Source organism: Helianthus annuus, chromosome 6, assembly GCF_002127325.2.
Source record: "Helianthus annuus cultivar XRQ/B chromosome 6, HanXRQr2.0-SUNRISE, whole genome shotgun sequence".
In the NCBI taxonomy this organism is placed as follows: domain Eukaryota; kingdom Viridiplantae; phylum Streptophyta; class Magnoliopsida; order Asterales; family Asteraceae; genus Helianthus; species Helianthus annuus.
Genome location: NC_035438.2, coordinates 125,049,957 through 125,068,689, shown reverse-complemented (window position 1 = coordinate 125,068,689; position 18,733 = coordinate 125,049,957). Strand labels below are relative to the sequence as shown.

Sequence of the window (18,733 nt, the reverse complement as noted above, 5' to 3'; positions counted from 1 at the left end):
CTCGATGAGAACGCAACAGATATGCTATCTGCTGCTCCTGAGTCCAAAAACGAGCAGCAGAATCGGGAGATAACAGACGAGGAAGGTGTGATATCGCAGGGTGAGTCGGGCCCTGGCACTCGCATGGTGGTCGCTGAGCTCTCTCAAGCTCCTGCACGCGACGAGTCAGCGCCTCCTGCTGTATCATGAAAGACCTGAGAATATCCTCTGTAGAATAACCCATGTGATAAGGATGATAAGGATCAGATGGTGGCATAATGGGCAGCGAAGTCCAGAGAAAAGGCTCACTAGATGGAGCAAAGGATGGCATAGTAAATGGTGTGTCACACCCCAACCACGAAGAACATACAAAACATGGCGGAAATGTCGGGGAGTGCTGTAACAGAATTTATTGTTTCAAATCCGTGGCAATTGAAGTTTCGTTTTATTAATCAAACATGAAATTTTACATTGTTTTAAACAAGAACCAAGTAGTACATAACATAAATTAACTGGTTCTTGTCTCGTTTTAAGTCACTAAGGCACAGGTCCGCCTAAGTATGTCTTCATAAGTCCTATGCATCATCTCCTGAAAACACATGTGAAAATAGGTACGTCAGCATAAAAATGCCTGTGAGATACATAGGTTTTGTGAAAACAGAATTCATGACTTATGTTTGAGAAAATGTTTAGTCATGAACCTTGTAATTTGCTTTGTCTTGTAAATCATTTGAAAAACGATAAGATCAGATGATGTGTTTAAATAAGAGAATAATGTATGGTTAAATGAATAACCATGTAAAATGAGTTTGTATAAGATAAGTTGTTTGTAAATCAATGTCTCGTGAAAAGTATGTTATTTGTATAAAATGTTATATGTCTCAAATTTAAATGATTCAAATAACGCTACGATATGTAATACCATACAAACACTTATATATAGGAAGTACCAGCGGCGTATCCACCATGCTTGTATTATATTACATACGCCTCGTTACTTAAATCACTTGGTCAAACCAAACCATCAAGATGAAATGTCTAACAATCGTAGAAATGGTTATGAATAGTCAAATGTCAATTGTCAAATGTAAATCATGTCAACAGATACGACTGGTTCACACGGTTCAATAGTTACAAACGGTTCATATAATCAAAGGATTAAGACGGTTCACATATTCAAATGGTTACAATGGTTCAAAATGTAGTATAATGTGTTCATATGCTGGATGAGCATATGCAACAGAAATGCAATGTAAAACAATGTACTAAGTATGCACACAATGGGCGTACATAGCATAAGTGTAATGTAAAACAATGTACTAAGTATGCACACAATGGGCATACATAGCATGAAATGTATTGTAAAGTGATGTACTAAGTATGCACACAATGGGCGTACATAGCATAAGTGTAATGTAAAACATGTACTATAAATGTACTAATAAACATAGCAAGTATATGATGTGAAAACAGGAAAGCATGAAAGTAACAAGTAGGCACATGTGTTTCACCCCAAAATAGTTTGGAAAACAGTAAAAGAGGGGTCTATGTACTCACCTGAGATTGCTTTGAAGTCCTTGTATAACAACCAAACAATGCTAGAGATCACGGATATCAAACAGCACCTAATATAGGTAACTATGTTAATATACCGGACCTAAATCGGAGGATTGGATAGGATGCAGGTTCGTAAACCAAACGAGTATGGAGACTCGTGTAATATGGTTTAACAAAGCCCACATACTAAAGTGAAACTTAACCTAAGTGCTTACAACCCATTACGACCCTTTTTGGTAGCTTATGCTACCTTAACACGTCGTTCGCGTAAAACGCGCTTGGAACGCCTAACGTCGTGACCATAAGGTGTAACCTCGGAAAGTTATTCCCTATACAACTATGGTCACCCAATGTATTTGGTTGGATCCTAAAGATCGACCAAATGGGTCGGGTTCGAAAGTATAAGCGATTGTTTAAATCGCTTACCTTACGACCCTATATAAGCACTATACTAAAAGTGACGAGCTAAGCATGTTAGAACATGCTTAACTAAGTTTAGAAAACAGGTTTGGTATCAATACAAACGGTTTTGATACCTATGAGTAGTTTGGTTACAAAATACGCAAGAGTGCGCATTTTGGCCGAAACTACGACTCGTCACTGAGCCTAGATAACGTGGTAATCAGTAGGTGTAGTCACTAGGGACTATAACCATCGTGATCACGCTCACGTTATGAAGTTCGAACGAACTTCGTGTTGACCATAACCTGGTCAACGCAGAAAGTCAAACAAAGCTTGACTTTCGGACTCGAAAAGCGAATAAAAGAACGAAAGAACACTTACGAAGGGTCCCCGAAAGCTAAACTTGATCCAGGAGCTAAGGTATGAAGCAATGGCATCAACTTAGAGCTCTTTGATCAGATTTGTGGGTTTTACACCAAATGGGGGGGGGGGTATTTATAGGATATGCAAGACCGTTAGGATCGTTTCTTGAATATCGTGCCTCGATCTAACCCGTACACTTGTCGCAATGTTGTGGTGGCTTATTTTGCCCCAACCATAGGGATTTGACACGTGGCGTTGCCCTTTGGAGGTTTGAAAGGCTACTGCAAGTGGATTAAAACATTGAATCTGGTCTGGGAGGCTGACGTGGCCCGTGTAAGAGTTCATATTGGGCTTACGCGGGCCGCCTGGATGTCCAGATCAGAAAACAAGTTTCAGAAATGACATATTAGGTCCATGTTGTGGTTTAGGGCCATTTTCGACATGTTTAAGGCCTGTTAAGCCATCTATAAGGCCCTAAAATGATTCTTAAACATTGAGGACATGAAACATGCTCAAAAATATGCCGGATGTTGGTTCGTTTGGCCGTACGATCGCAATGTTCGGTTAATTACGACGGAATGCGCATAAGCGCGAAAAACGATCCAAATTGCGCGAAGAATGGATTTTTCTCATGCCAAACACTAAGGCATAATATTATAATGCCTACATAAATTTTTGGATGTCCGGATGTATTCAGAACGTAAGTTATGCGCGAAAGTGCAAACATATGCACTTTTTGACACTTTTAGTCCCTGAATGATCCAAAAGTTTTTTTTGGCACACCGAACCCCTCAAAGCCTATTTGTAAGATATATAAGGGATATTTAAGGTGTGTTTAACTTATGGTCATGTTCAGGAATGTTCGTTACAGTTCAAATTGGCATACTTTCGCAGGTTGTCAAGTTTAGTCCCTGTAAGCGATTTAACTTGATTTTGCCATACCAAAGCCTTCAAAACTTATTTCTAAGTTATGTAAAGGTTATTTAAGGTATGTTAAGCCTATTTCACTATTCCGGAGTGTTTTTTGCATTAAACTGGTTATATTTACGCATCAGCGCGCGTATAACCTTCTAGAAAGCGATTTAGAGCTTGAAATCGAACAAGAGTTGATATGTGCAAAAGATACACATTTTTATACAGATCCCAAGTATGAAATACAATATTTCATTGGCTTGGTATTTGTTTGATGGTCTCAGTGACCCAGGTGTCACAGTCTCCCCTACTTTAGGAAATTTCATCCCGAAATTTATTCGTAGGAGTCCATCTGTGACTTTGTGTCAAGTAACCACCAGATACACTACAAAAAAAGTGATCATTAGAGACTAAACTATTAGGGACTGATTTGTATGGGAGTCTTATTAGCGACTAAAAATCAGTCGCTAATATTTTTCCACCTTATTTGAGACTAAATATCAGTTTCGAATACGTCTAAGTGATATAAGGTCTCAGAGGGAACCTTTTTCGTGACTGAATTTCGGTCCACAATTTGTTGCCTCTGTAATGAAAAATGGTGTAAGTCTATCGACGACTGATCTTCAGTCTCTAATTCTTATATGGGGGAACAAATTAGAGACTGAAAATCAGTTCTTAACACAAAACTAACCCTGGTTAAAAGCTCAATTAGCTCAAGGGTAAAATGGTCATTCACATCATTATTACTAATGGTTTTAGGGCTCAATAGAGTCTATTAAGACATGCATGAATCATGATAGATATTTCATATACATTATTATTTAGTATGACTACCTAATCTATCCATACAAGGTTTAATACGGTCCATTATGACATATGTGATGTATTATTACCATTTTGAACTAGTATAATTTACCTTTTATGCCCTAAATGCCTAAGATTGTGTCACACACATGAATTCAAATGCCGTGTGAACTTTGTTGTAGGGGTGTAAATTTCTAACACGACCTGAAAACACAACACGAAACTAACAAGAAATTCGAAGGTTTGGGTTTGGTCTAAACGGGTTCGGGTCAGTTTCAGGTTGAACCCACGAACCCGTTTAGCTAAACGGGCCAGGTTCGGGTCAACCCGGTTGGGTTGACCTGTTTAACCCATTTCTATTATATTATATTTTCTTACAATATGTTCTATGTCATAAATTAAATTAGGTGTGTATTTTATGCTATAATTATAACTTAAAAAGGGAAATTGACATAAGATTTAATGCTTTTAATGTATAAATTTGTGCAATTTTAGTAGATGTTAATTTTAACATATTAATTAGCTGAACAAAATAAAAAAAAAATAAAAAGATTCGGGTTGAAAGGTTTGGGTTTGGGTCAACATGTGAATATTTGGGTCGGGTTCGGGTAGGGTTCGGGTTTGTCTAAAATTTTTGGGTTCGGATTGGGTTGAACCTGCCAACCCGTGAACACGACCCATTTAGCACCCCTACTTTGTTGTACCATGAACATGATTCGTTTTAACCCTAACTCTTTTTTTCATATTAACATTATAAGAAAATCTAACATGTTAATTTTTTTCTTTTATTTTATATCATCTATATATTTGTGAATATCTAAAAAATACAACTTTATTTAATATAAATCATAAGTTAGCATATCATACATATATATATTTTATAAGTATATCTTAATTTAATGAAAACTATAAAGATTTATTATTTTAATTCCTCCTTGAAATTTTGAATTCCCTCTCAAAAATTTTCAATTTTCTAAAACTCCCGCCGCACGTATTTCATTAATTTTCATCTCTTCTCCCGAAATCCCTAATTGGGGTCTTCTTCAAAACCAAACCCAAGCTCTCGTGCATCAGTGCATAGCAGCGATCTACCACCAATCAACCTTTTGCATTCGTTCAACCTCAGCAAAGCAATTGACTCATTGCATTGCTTCCACTACAACAAATCAACCACCTTCCAGTCATCCCCTTTTGTAAGTCTTTATACGTTGGTATTTGTTCCATTTATTTCAGGTCTTAATTGCGAATTTCTGTTGTTTACACACACTACATCTTGCTTTTATTTTGTATGTTTTGAGGGTTAATGTTTTTTGTTACGTTATTTATAACTTATAAGTGAAATGTTTGAACTTGTGCATCAACTGCTCGACGAAATGCTTTATGCCTTTTCATGAGATAGGTGAATCTTTTATATCATATTTTTAGTAAGATTTATGATTTACAGAGACAAAGAAGACTATGTAAAACTGAGATTGTTTTAAATAATGTGCATTTCGTAAACTATTGGTTTGCCATCATTCATTTGCTCATTTTCCTATCCAACTAATGTATTTTTACCAGTTAGTCTATAGAACCTGTGTTTTAATTCAATTAAGATGAGGCTAAATAAATTCTTGTCTACTTTTATAAAGCTAGGTGTTTGTATTTTTTTTGTTTTTAGTTGTATTTTTTTTATGATAATACTTTGTTCTAATTGAAACAGAGTGTGTTTTTGGATCTAGCATAACACCGGTATTGTTTTCATCTAAACATATGCTTCCAGGTAACTTGAGTCTTGAGGCTGTTGTGAATTAGCTTTTTAAACATGATGATGCTACATAGATCAGATGACTTTGGTAATTTTCACCCTTTTGCTTTTATACTCCACTCCTTTGTATATTTGCAAAGTGAAGTTGTACTTGTAAATGTGCTTTCCAAGAATTAATTTGTCAATATATTTTGCATGAATTATGAATTAGGTTGGAGTGTAAACAAGCCCAGAGGCTCGAGAGCTACTTGGGACTAACTTGGTTGAAAGCTCGAATGAGCCAATTCTTAACGAGCCTGAGCTCGAGCATGAAATACAAATCCTTTAGTTATCGAGCCCGAGCTCAAACAAAATTTTAATGTTTTTACATATATAATAATGATGATGATTATAACCCAATCTTAAAAAGCCCAAGCCCGTTTCAATTCACGCCCATATGATTTAAACTAATAACTTTAGCTATAGCCAAACTTTGGCTCGTTTAAGCAATATTGAAGCGAGCTTGAGCTGAGCTTTTAGTTTGTTTGAGATTGTTCTCAAATTAGCTCGAGCCGAGCTCGAGTAGGGGATGGTCGGAGCTGAGCTCGAGTAGTGGATGGATCGGGCTCGGCTTGGCTTAGCTTGTTTACACCCCTAGAATTAGGTGATTTTCTGGAAGCAATTTTGATGAATTATGTAATAACTAGACAGTATCGAAAACAAAAATTGTTGGATGATGCTTGCTATATCCTTTCGTCATGTGCAAAAACAAAATGGATTTCTTACCAAGTATATGTAACTCTCTCCTAGATGCTTGCCAAGAGTAAATTAGAGCCTGCCAAGCCTTCTCTAACTCTTGTCGAACAAAAAGCAAAAGCGCAAGTGTGAGTTATGATTTTTTATTGTATATTAAGTTTGCCATATTTGTTGATGAAATAAGCCAGCGGTAGTAAGAACAAGACTAGGATGCTCAGCTATTAACATAATGAGCAAGAGATGGCTAATGCAAAAAATAAAATATTGTTTCTGATTGGTTCCTATATGTTAAAGATATTAAACTAACAGTAGTTTAAGGTGTTAGTGCAACATTCTAGTCTTAGTATTTTTCTTGTTATGTCTTGGGAAGTTATTAACATTTTCTTGTTAATTTTTTATTTTATTTCTAAATTTGAGATTTAAGTGCTCGTTCAATGCTTCATAAGGTTAATATTCAATCTCCTTTTATATCTAGTTTGAATCTATTTAATTCTATATATACTTCATGTTTTTGTAAATTATAATAAGCAACATTTATTAATAAGTAACAAGTAACAACTATAGTGCTTGACAGGTAACTTGGAGCACTAATGGATCCGAGCAAGTCAATTACAAAACTAAGGAAGATGGAAAATGGAAACAACATACATTACAGACTACAACAAAAACATGAAGACTATTACATTGAAGACTATGACTTAGAAGTATTATATCAACTTGGTTGTTTTTGTGTTCTAGAAAAGTCATACATTTATTTTATTTGTTCACATGTATTATCCTATCTAAAGAACATTTTCTCTAAGAATTGTGAATTCATACAAATTTGTAAATTTTTTGGTATGGTTTGCTTAAAATTGATTTGAGACGTAATAGTGGAGACTATGTTTTGGTCACTGAAAGCAATATGAAGTACTGTTTTTATACTTTAAATAAATGTATTGGAGAGTGAAAAATTTGTTACCAGTGATTGATTTTAGACTCTAAAAAATATATTTGAAACTAAATAACATGGCATTTGAGACTATTATTTAGTCTCTAAAGGAAGAAATTATGAAATGAAATCATGTACTGAATACTAATTTTTAGTTTTTAATACATCTTATTAAGGACTGAATTAACATAAAATGACAAACCTAATAGAATGTTTTGGTGACAATAAAGGCAAGTTTAGATACTTATTTTTAGTCACTAAAGGTATACATTAGGGACTGAGCTATATAGTATTCGAAACAGATATGTAGTCACTAAAGAAATGTATTAGGGACTAAAATGGCATGGTACAAGGGAACAAATTGAAGACTGAATTTCTATGTATCAAAGACTGACCATTAGTCCCTGTTGGTGTCATACAACCGAGACTGAATTTTAGTTACTAAAACCACTATCTAGTACTAGGTATCTAGGACTGGCTGGGGACTGGCAAATCAGTCCCTGAACACCATTAGGGACTGATTTTAATGTATCAGATACTGATTTTTCAGTCTTTAATACTCATTTTTTTTTTGTAGTGATATACAAGGCATAATCCTGTCATTTCCTTAACGAGTATTCTTCAGAAACGGAAATGAAGGAATAAACAAACAGGGATTCATTTCCTCAACGGACAATCTTCAGATACGAAAATCAACAAATGGAGTTGTTTTCAACGGGTGCTTCATCAGAAATGGAAATAAAAAGGATAATCAAACGGATATTCATTTCCTCAACGGACAATCTTCAGAAACGAAAATCAACAAACGGAGTTATTTTTAACGGGTGCTTCATCAGAAATGGAAATGAAAAGGATAATCAAACGGATATTCATTTCCTCAACGGACAATATTCAGAAACGAAAATCAACAAACAGAGTTATTTTCAACGGGTGCTTCATCATAAATGGAAATGAATAGGATAATCAAATGGATATTCATTTCCTCAACGGATAATCTTCAGAAACGAAAATCAACAAACGGAGTTATTTTCAACGGGTGCTTCATCAAAAATGGAAATGAAAAGGATAATCAAACGGATATTCATTTCCTCAACGGACAATATTCAGAAACGAAAATCAACAAACGGAGTTATTTTCAACGGGTGCTTCATCAGAGATGGAAATGAAAAGGATAATCAAACGGATATTCATTTCCTCAACGGACAATCTTCAGAAACGAAAATGAACAAACGGAGTCTTTTTCAACGGGTGCTTCCTCAGAGACGGAAATGAATAGAGTTAATTATGTATGCATCCATAATTACGTAATTCCTTGCATAGTGATTTGACACGTGGCGTTGCCCTTTGGAGGTTTGAAAGGCTACTGCAAGTGGATTAAAACATTGAATCTGGTCTAGGAGGCTGACGCGGCCCATGTAAGAGTTCATACTGGGCTTACGCGGGCCGCCTGGATGTCCAGATCAGAAAACAAGTTTCAGAAATGACAGTTTAGGTCCCTGTTGTAGTTTAGGACCATTTCCGACATGTTTAAGGCCTGTTAAGCCATCTTTAAGGCCCTAAAATGATTCTTAAACATTGAGGACATGAAACATGCTCAAAAATATGCCGTATGTTGGTTCGTTTGGCCGTACGATCGCAATGTTCGGTTAATTACGACGGAATGCGCATAAGCGCGAAAAACGATCCAAATTGCGCGACGAATGGATTTTTTTCATGCCAAACACTAAGGCATAATATTATAATGCTTACATAAATTTTTGGATGTCCGAATGTATTCAGAACGTAAGTTATGCGCGAAAGTGCAAACTTATGCACTTTTTGACACTTTTTGTCACACCCCCAAAATCCACACGCGGAGTACTACCGCTTGGGAGCGTGACTGACCAGGATCAAGCCACCAATCATATAGAACAATGTAAATAGTAAAAGTAAATGTATTTAATCCAAACCAATCCATATGAAAGGTGTTCAAAACATAAGTATAAATTCAACGTTTAGCGGAAGCACATGAGTAAAAGCCCAACATAAATAAAGTATGTAATGTCATAATGTTTAATCAAGCATTCACGATCCTTGTCCACAACGACCGCGCCTCCCAGTGCAAGCTCCTTGTATACCTAACAACCTGCAAGGCATGTAACAGAGAGTCAACAACTAGTTGAGCGAGTTCACAGTGAGTAAGTTCGTAATAGTAAGTTCGTAATAGTAAGTTCGTTTCGTAACGTGTGGCTCTACTGGGCCGATAGTATGTTCTATTAGTGGGGGCTTCCCATGTTTGAATATATAAACTAGACTATTTGTAGGTTTTACGTAAGTGCCTGACACAACCGAGGAAGTAATGAGTATAAGTTCACGTAGGTTTTACGTGAGGGTCCTTCGCAACCTGAGGACAGTGATGAGTACAAGTATACGTAGGTTTTACGTATGTGTCCTGCGCATCCGAGGACGATGGGAGATAGTCTAGTAATAGTGTAAGTACAAATCTATTCCTTCAATCCCATTCCCAACCCCGGGAATCCCATGCCTTGGTAAGAGTGTGAACTCACCTTGGTTTGCTCGGTATGCTATACTATGCGCTCACGAGAAATCAGTCAAGTCCTATTGTGTTCATGCATACGAAATCAGTTTTATTCACAATGTCTCCGTATCATTAAAAGTCATAGAGTGTAATGTGTAATCAATCAGAAATCATCACATAGTATATAAAAGTTATACAAAACCATTCAGAACTCATAATTCCCATGCGCGACTCATATCAAAGCTTAAACATCCAATTCGGATTACACAAAACATCCCACACTATTAACAGTCATATTGTATTAGTGAATTATAAAATTCTTCATCAAGAATTGTGTACACATGCTACCCTATAAACAAACTCAGACAAGCAATCAGCCACAAAGAATTCGGACCACACAACTACAAACTCGGACCATGCTTAACCCCTTACAAGATTCGGACAAGTATCAAACATAGAAACTCGGACAAGCTTCAACCCAAAACTCGGACAAGGCTTCATGGCCTAAAACTCAGACCATATGCATGACTTAAGACTTCGGACCATGTTTCCCCCCTACAAAAACTTGGACAAGGCTTTCCCTTGTCAAAAACTCGGACCTTTACATATCATAAGCTCGGACCCCCCCCCCCCCCTTATTTCATTAAAAGGTCGGACCCCCTTATATCCTTATAGAAGTCGGACTATGCATAACAATACAAAAGTCGGACTATTCATAACATAGGAAATTCGGACCAATAACAATCTAAATTCGGACATGCTTTAATATACAAAACTCGGACATATGTTTATAATAAACTCCGAACATAAGATGTTTTTCAATACTACGGACTCAAAACCCTAATCGCACAGAAACACAAGATGAGCAATGTAACAGTTGCAACAATTCTACAATCACAACCCTACCTTCATTGTTACGAATCGACCTAACAGTATGGCAATTCAATCATATCTATGGCATTATAATACCCAGTAACCATGCACATTCATTCACAAACAATCATGTATTCATTCAAGCATAATCATATAAACACAAAACAATTGTTTAGCTTTCTAGGGTTTGCATGAATCAAATAATCAATGATTAACAACAAATATCCATTAAACAATTACCTTGGATTGATTCTAGATAGAGAGAGAGGAATCAAGAGTGATGAAGAGCTTGTGCCAAGAAGATGATTGTAGAGAGAATTGTAGAGGAATGTTGAAGTACGTATGATGGTTGTGAGAATGATTAGGGTTAAGGGTTTTGTTTTATTTTCAATATTAACACTAAACACCCTTAAGTATTATCTATTACATAATACATGCACAAGACATACAATTTACAGTTTCATCACCAAGTTCATGTATTTGACAATTCTTTCGCAAATAACACATAACCATGCACAATCACAATTCACTTTATCGAATCAAAACGTATACAGTTACAAAACAAACCAATTGTGCAAGTAAACAACTAAACAAACAGTGAACGTGCAATAAATGCGAAAGTGGAATCTCGGAAACTCGAGTTGTCACACTTTTAGTCCCTGAATGATCCAAAAGTTTTTTTTGGCACACCGAACCCCTCAAAGCCTATTTCTAAGCTATATAAGGGATATTTAAGGTGTGTTTAACTTATGGTCATGTTCCGGAATGTTCGTTATAGTTCAAATTGGCATACTTTCGCAGTTTGTCAAGTTTAGTCCCTGTAAGCGATTTAACTTGATTTTGCCATACCAAAGCCTTCAAAACTTATTTCTAAGTTATGTATAGGTTATTTAATGTATGTTAAGCCTATTTCACTATTCCGGAGTGTTTTTTGCATTAAACTGGTTATATTTACGCATCAGCGCGCGTATAACCTTCTAGAAAGCGATTTAGAGCTTGAAATCGAACAAGAGTTGATATGTGCAAAAGATACATATTTTTATACAGATCCCAAGTACGAAATACAATATTTCATTGGCTTGGTATTTGTTTGATGGTCTCAGTGACCCAGGTGTCACAGTCTCCCCTACTTTAGGAAATTTCGTCCCGAAATTTATTCGTAGGAGTCCATCTGTGACTTTGTGTCAAGTAACCACCAGATATACAAGGCATAATCCTTTCATTTCCTTAATGAGTATTCTTCAGAAACGGAAATGAAGGAATAAACAAACGGGGATTCATTTCCTCAACGGAGAATCTTCAGAAACGAAAATCAACAAACGGAGTTGTTTTTGAAGGATCGTGCGACGACCTGATTGCGTCGATTTGAAGAGCTCTTGTATGTTTCAGAGGCGGAATACTAAGAAACACACTTCAAAACAGCCTGAAATACACTCTAAATCTCTTTTCTATTGATATAACAATGAATACAATCAGAAAGATAACCGGCAGCACCTCGGTATCAAGTTTCACAATTGTTACAAATGAAACCGTTTGGAATCTATTTATAGTGATACCTGGCCGTTTGAAACATGCTTCAAACGACCAGCCTTCAAACGGCCAGCCTTCAAACGGCTGCAACATTCAAACGCACAGGCTTCATTTCAAATGGACAACTCCATTCAAACGACCAGATTTGACTTTTCTTGATTTCTTGACCAATCTGATCTGTAATGAACCCGAGACTCGACATAAGACGAAGACGACAGATGAATTCACCAACAGACTCCCCCTCAGATGTTGACGAGTCTTAAAGGCCGAGTCTTCATAATCTTCAGTCTTTATCAGTCCTCTGAGCTTTTCTCTCTCTTTGTCTTCAGACTCCCCCTCTCAATTTGCTGGTATTCTTTTGTTCTTCAGCAATATCTTTAGGATCGTTGCCTGGTCTTCACGAAATCAGAATCGATCAACCTGGCTTTCCTGCACATTCTTAACCCAGAAATAAATCTCTAATTTTATCACTTTACGTGCACCAACACTTGACTCCCTCTCATGTGCATCAATTAACACTCTCCATTAAATTTTTTGTGATGAACCACTTAGGAAGATCAGATTATGAAGAACATTTAATCTCACACAAACACTCTCCCTCAAATATTGCTCATCATGTTTATCACTTGGAATTTTGATAATCAGCTTTTCAACATCAGTTTGTCGAAAATCTTTTTGAATTTTTCAAAAATTTATGCTAAAACACACACAAAATCTTTTTGAATTTTTCAATGTAAAGAAATGAAATGCAAACAATGAAATATTTACAAACAAATTTTTGTGAGTTCGTGTAAGAGGATCATATCAGTTTTTGAGACATGTCACTAACACCGTTAAGCTGATTTCATTTTCAGTTCTAAACAATTTACCTAGATTGTCAGTATATCGGTCCACTGAAATTTTCACACAAAGTTCAACTGATCCGAGAAACGATATTAATGTTTTAAGAACTTAAACTTATCCGTGTGTCCCACTACTTGAATATACTCCCGTATCCAGATCCCAATATTCAGTCTTACAGGTGAGTATACCACAGCTGATATCTGTAAGGGGTTAGGTGCGAAACCGTGAGAGCTCAGGTCAGAACTTCCGTTCAGCAGAGAGATGACGGCTCGACTTTTGGTGGGTCCCCTTTAGAGGATCTTTTAATTTCAACAGCAGCGACAATCAATTTTATTGTTTCATCAGCATGCTGAGGGCGATGCTTTTTCAAGCTTTGCGAAAAGTATTATCCGGGGACTAGGTCAGTACTTCCATACAGCAGAAGTCCCGGGATAATACCCCAGATATCACTGAGCATAAAGACCTAGTATCTCAGAATAAGGGACCTTTCAAACAAGATTTCAGGGGTTACCTATATATTCAAGTTTGTGTTAACCCACAGAACAAGCAAGTTTGAAATTTTAGATTTATATCTCGTCACAATTTACTAAATGTGTAAAAACTTACTGACACATCCTCAGTAAGATTGTTTATCACATTTTATATTTCCAATTTTTTAGCATGTTGTGACAGCCTACTGTTGTACTATCATTTCCTCTTTTCACAACGAAACTCATTTTTGAATTTTATCATGTTTTTGTCTTTTTCAAATTTTCTAATGTTTTTGGATTTTCTGAAATTTTCTACTCCCCCTAAAAGTCAAACACATTTCAAAGGAAATTTGAAAACTACTAGACTCTTGACCTACTTGAAAACATAGAAAACAACACAAACTGTACAGAAACTTGACAACTGATATTGAATCACATCAAATCTCCATTCACTCGGCATAAACAATCAGAACTCCCCCTTTTAACAAACCATTTTCTCATTTAGATTTCAAAACACTTAAGTTTGTTTTAATCGAAATGATTTTTCCGGAAAATGAGTTTGTGTTTACCATTTTTAAGTTTACCACTTATTAAGCATGGGGATATGGTTCATCATCTTGTTTATCAATCTCATATGAATAATAAATCAAGTACAACTTAATGTCCCTGATTTATCATTTGCAGTTCAGAATCACTGTACCACTTGTAAATGTAAATTCTTCAGAGTATAACTACAAATACCACTTGTAGATCAAAAATACCATATGCAGGTTTTGCTGTAGGAATTAAACATCTACAGAAACCTCTTTTCCACTTGCCGAATTATTCAGAAAGATGCCGATTCCTGCTTCTCAATTACCAACCTGGAAGCTCCGGCGTAGTCCTTTCACCTGCAAAATTCAAACACTATTCAAAATCTTTCAAACAAACCTTTTAAATACTAGAATGATGCCGATTCCTGATCCACGATATAAACTTGGGATCTCCGGCGTAGTCCTTCGACTATCATGGGAAGCAAACTTCCATCCAAGTCTTCAAATTTCAGCGATGGAAAATCATCATCATTTACTGAAATTTTCTTCTCAACCTGTGGCTCTTCTGGCTTTGTGGAACCAGATTCATCGCCGACATTCACATCAACCTTTTTAGCAACCCACACTTGGTTGTCTTTTCCCTTCTTTTCATACCTCTTCTTTGTAGAACACTCACCAACCTCAAATGTTGAATTTTCAAAAACTTTAGGTTTTTCTGTTGGTGGTTCAGAATCAACAACCTTTTCTTTCAATTTCTGAGAAAATCCCTGTTTTGTTTTGGCAGTTTTTGGACAATTCCTTGCAAGGTGACCAGCTTCATTGCATTTAAAACAGGTTCGAGTATCTCTTGGATGAAATACTCCAGTACCATTCCTTTTTCTCTCAGCAAGAAACTCTTGATTCGATTGTTTCCAGAATGGTTTCTGCTGTTCATCTTCCGAGCTTCCACCTGACACAAATTCTGTTTTTGTTTTAGAATTTTTCTCATTTTTATATTTTTCTGGTGGAACAAAGCCTAAACCTTTCTTTTTGTAGCTACGATTTTGGTTAGGTTTCTTTTGAAAACCAGAACCAGAATTGTAACCCTTTTTCTTGTTTAAACGTTGTTGTACTCTTGAAGTATATTTTTTAGGTTTTTCAAAATTTTTCAAAACTTTTAATTCAGGAATATTAATCTCTATTAGTTTGAATGTTTTGTTAATCAATTCTGTTTTAATACTCATAATTGGAAACTCTTTGTTGTAATATAATTTGTCAGAACCATTCAAAGTATAAACAACTTCGAATGTTTCATCATTCAAATCTGCCTTCGATAACAAAAATTCTTTACTGTAAGACCGTTTAACCGACGACTTTTCACTGTTGACTGACGAATTTGACCCTCCAGACTCAGACTTAGACTCGGACTCCTCATCAGTATCCAACACCTGATCGACCACCTTTTTGATTAATTCGGACTCATGATCAGTATCGGACGAGGTGAACGTGACATTATTTTATCTGGTAAAACGTCAGTTGTGTCGGTTTTAAGCTTTATATTGACTGCTGTTGCAAGTTGCTCCTCATTTGGTTTTCTAGGAGAATACCCATCCCAAATCGGAGGTGGACACTTGTTATAGCTAACAGTCGGTTTCTTACCACAGTCTTTCTTTCCCGTCAGCTTCTCCTCTTGAAAAGCTTCCATACCTGCAACAGTTGGGTAAATACGATCAATGAGATAATCAGAACTAGAATAGCTTTGCAGTAAACGTCTAATTCTCTCATTCTCTATTTTCTCTGTCTCCAACTCTTGCTTCCATTTAGCACTTTCTTCGATGTAGAAATTTATAGCTTTCTGCTTTGACATCATGACTGCATTCATCATCGTCAGTACTTGTTCTCGTTCTGAGTTTGTCTTTTGGAGACCAGTTACTGTTTTGTTTAAGACATCGTACGATTCTTTCACATAGTTGAGATTAAATAGTGACTGTTCCTTCTTTTTCTCGTACTCAGCTATAATGTCGTCTTTTGCTGCACATTCCTTGCAAGCTTCCAAACACTTCTTGCAAGGCTTGACGACTTCAACAATCTTTTCAACCTCGATTGTTTTCACAACTTCAATCACCTTTTCAGCTTCCGTCAACTTTTCTTCTTCTTTCACAACTTCGGTAATCTTCTCAGCAACGCTTTCAACATTTTGAACATCACCATGAGATTTCTTTTGTTGTTCTTTAGCAGCTCTTTTCTCCCTCAGTTTCTCCATGCGTTCTGCAAAATAGAAATGAAAACTTTCAGGAGAAAGATGAGTTTTAGCAACATTTATCTGTCTTTCTTCCTCATCATCACTGCTACTGTGATCTGGTGATTGATCATATTGAACCGATTTTTCAGAATCAGTATCTGAAACACCCGAATCAGATGGTGTTTTGTCAAATATAACTACTTTTTCTGAAACAACCTCATTCTGTACACTCTCATCAGAACTTGATAAACTCTCATCTAAACCCTCTGAAATTTCTCCAGATCTTTCTAAAAGTTCATCGGTACTTTCTGAATTTTCATTAGACGCAACAGACTTTTCATCCTCATTAGACACATTCATCCCAATAGATTTCATCCAAGTAGTAAACAAATCTGGCTCTCGGACAATCTTGGCAATGAATGCTTTGAACTCTCCTTTTTCATCAACAAACATATCCCAACTAAAACCTTCTGGTAGTTTCTCATCATCTTGATCGATTATGCGTGCTGCTTTGCCTTCAGATGATATGTAATCACTCCAGCTGAAATCTACCAAACATGCTCTCTTGGGATCTTCAATCTTTCTTCCATGAGCTGTCTGTGATTCTTGAGATTGACCAACTTGTTGATAGATAGCTTTGCGGTAGTAATCATCTTTCCCAAATGGATTCTGTGCCCCACTAGCTTCTCTTCCTTTGCATTCCCGTTTGAAATGGCCTTTCTCCCTGCATCGAAAACAAGTAACTTTAGATTTATCAAAACCTAAAGTAGATACATGAGCATCAAGAAAGTCATTTCTCCCGGTGATGGTTTTGAACTTCTCAGCACGTCGAAGAACACTTGCAAGACACCATTTGATATCCATGAGTTCCATTTCTTCGGTATCTATCTGATCGTAATCCTCTTTGGTAAGCATAGGATTTCTGATCCGACCAGCAACAAGCCCTTCATAGGATAACAATACAGAACCAAGAAGTGCCATGTGGTCTTTTGCAGTGTCTTCTGAAAAGCTTTGACCTTCTGGAAGGTTGAGAGCTATGTTGCATTGAATCACGTATCCATTTCCTATTTTGGTACTCTGAGACTGAAAGCTTGTGTTTGTCTCTTTAGGATTGACACTCGGAAATGATGAAAATCCACTACTACTCTTGTTTAAACCCTGATCAGCTTTTTCAGATGAATCTCCAGCACTGAATGCAGTTTGAATTTTAGGACTTTTCTCAGCTTCAGGAACTGGAACACCACCTTTGTAGTACATTTTCACATCCTGTTGACCACTCGGACTATTCATCCTCGCGATCTTTTGCTGTTCTAAATCCTGACTCTCGATCTTTTCAATAAAATGTGAGATTGTCAGTCCATCATAAACACCCGTATTCTTCAATATCATCAAATATGTTCCCCACTCTTTCTGAGGTAACGCATCAGCCAGCTTATCCACCCACTCCTCATGTTCTTTCCTAATACTCAACATCGACATCGATCGTACTAGGTGACAATATCTTTCAATCAGTTTCTTTGTATCCTCTCCTGGTAAGCTGCTGAACAGATCAAATTCTTTCTTTAGCAATGCCTTCTTGCTTTTAATCATATTCTCACTACCTTCAAACTTGACTTTAAGTGCATCCCAAATCGATTTTGCAGTTTTGTCATGCTGAAGTAGAATAAAAATATCTTCCTTGATAGCTTGTTGAAGCAGACTGATCATCATCTTTTCTGCTTTGTACATAACACGTTCTTGATCCGTGAATTCTGATAACTCTTTGGTAACATGTAATTCAGTTTTAGGCAACACATACTTCTTTAATATACATTCCCACGATCTAAGATGATTTGCCTGAACCCAGTTCTCAAAACGATCTTTCCACCCATAATATTCTTCGATACTCATCAATCTTGGGGGCTTTTGGGTGGTTCCCGTCTCATTCTCTGAGTTCATTGCCTGAGAAATTACGGCTGGAGTAGACGGTGTTGCGAAGGCATTGTAAAACTCGGTACTCATATTTCACAGATTTCAAATGGATCACACAGTTCAAACGATAGAGTCTCAAACGAAACAGGTTCAAACGATCAATGAATATTTCAAACGACAGAACACCTTTTTTAAACGGTAGGATACTTTCAAACGACAGAAAGTATTTTCAAATGACTGGAAGTAATTTTCAATCGATCAGATCACTTTCAAACGATCGGATCACTCTCAAACCATTGGATCACTTTCAAACGGGCTGAAACTGATTTCAAACGATAGGATACAGTTCAAACGATCAGTTCAAACGATAGTGAACTTTTCAAACGACAGGATCTATTTTCAAA

At 36.5% G+C, this 18,733-nt stretch overlaps 1 long non-coding RNA gene across 2 annotated transcripts; it reads left to right on the top strand.

Annotated features, from left to right (window-relative positions):
* The first annotated feature begins 4,982 nt into the window (after positions 1-4,982).
* Positions 4,983-7,339, top strand: LOC110865673. 2 transcript variants are annotated; one of them, XR_002550874.2, is made up of 3 exons: positions 4,983-5,210; positions 5,720-5,852; positions 7,074-7,339. It is a non-coding gene; the product is annotated as an uncharacterized LOC110865673 (long non-coding RNA). The 2 variants fall into 2 exon arrangements; XR_002550875.2 differs by having other exon boundaries at positions 4,990-5,210; positions 5,780-5,852.
* The last annotated feature ends 11,394 nt before the right edge of the window (positions 7,340-18,733 follow it).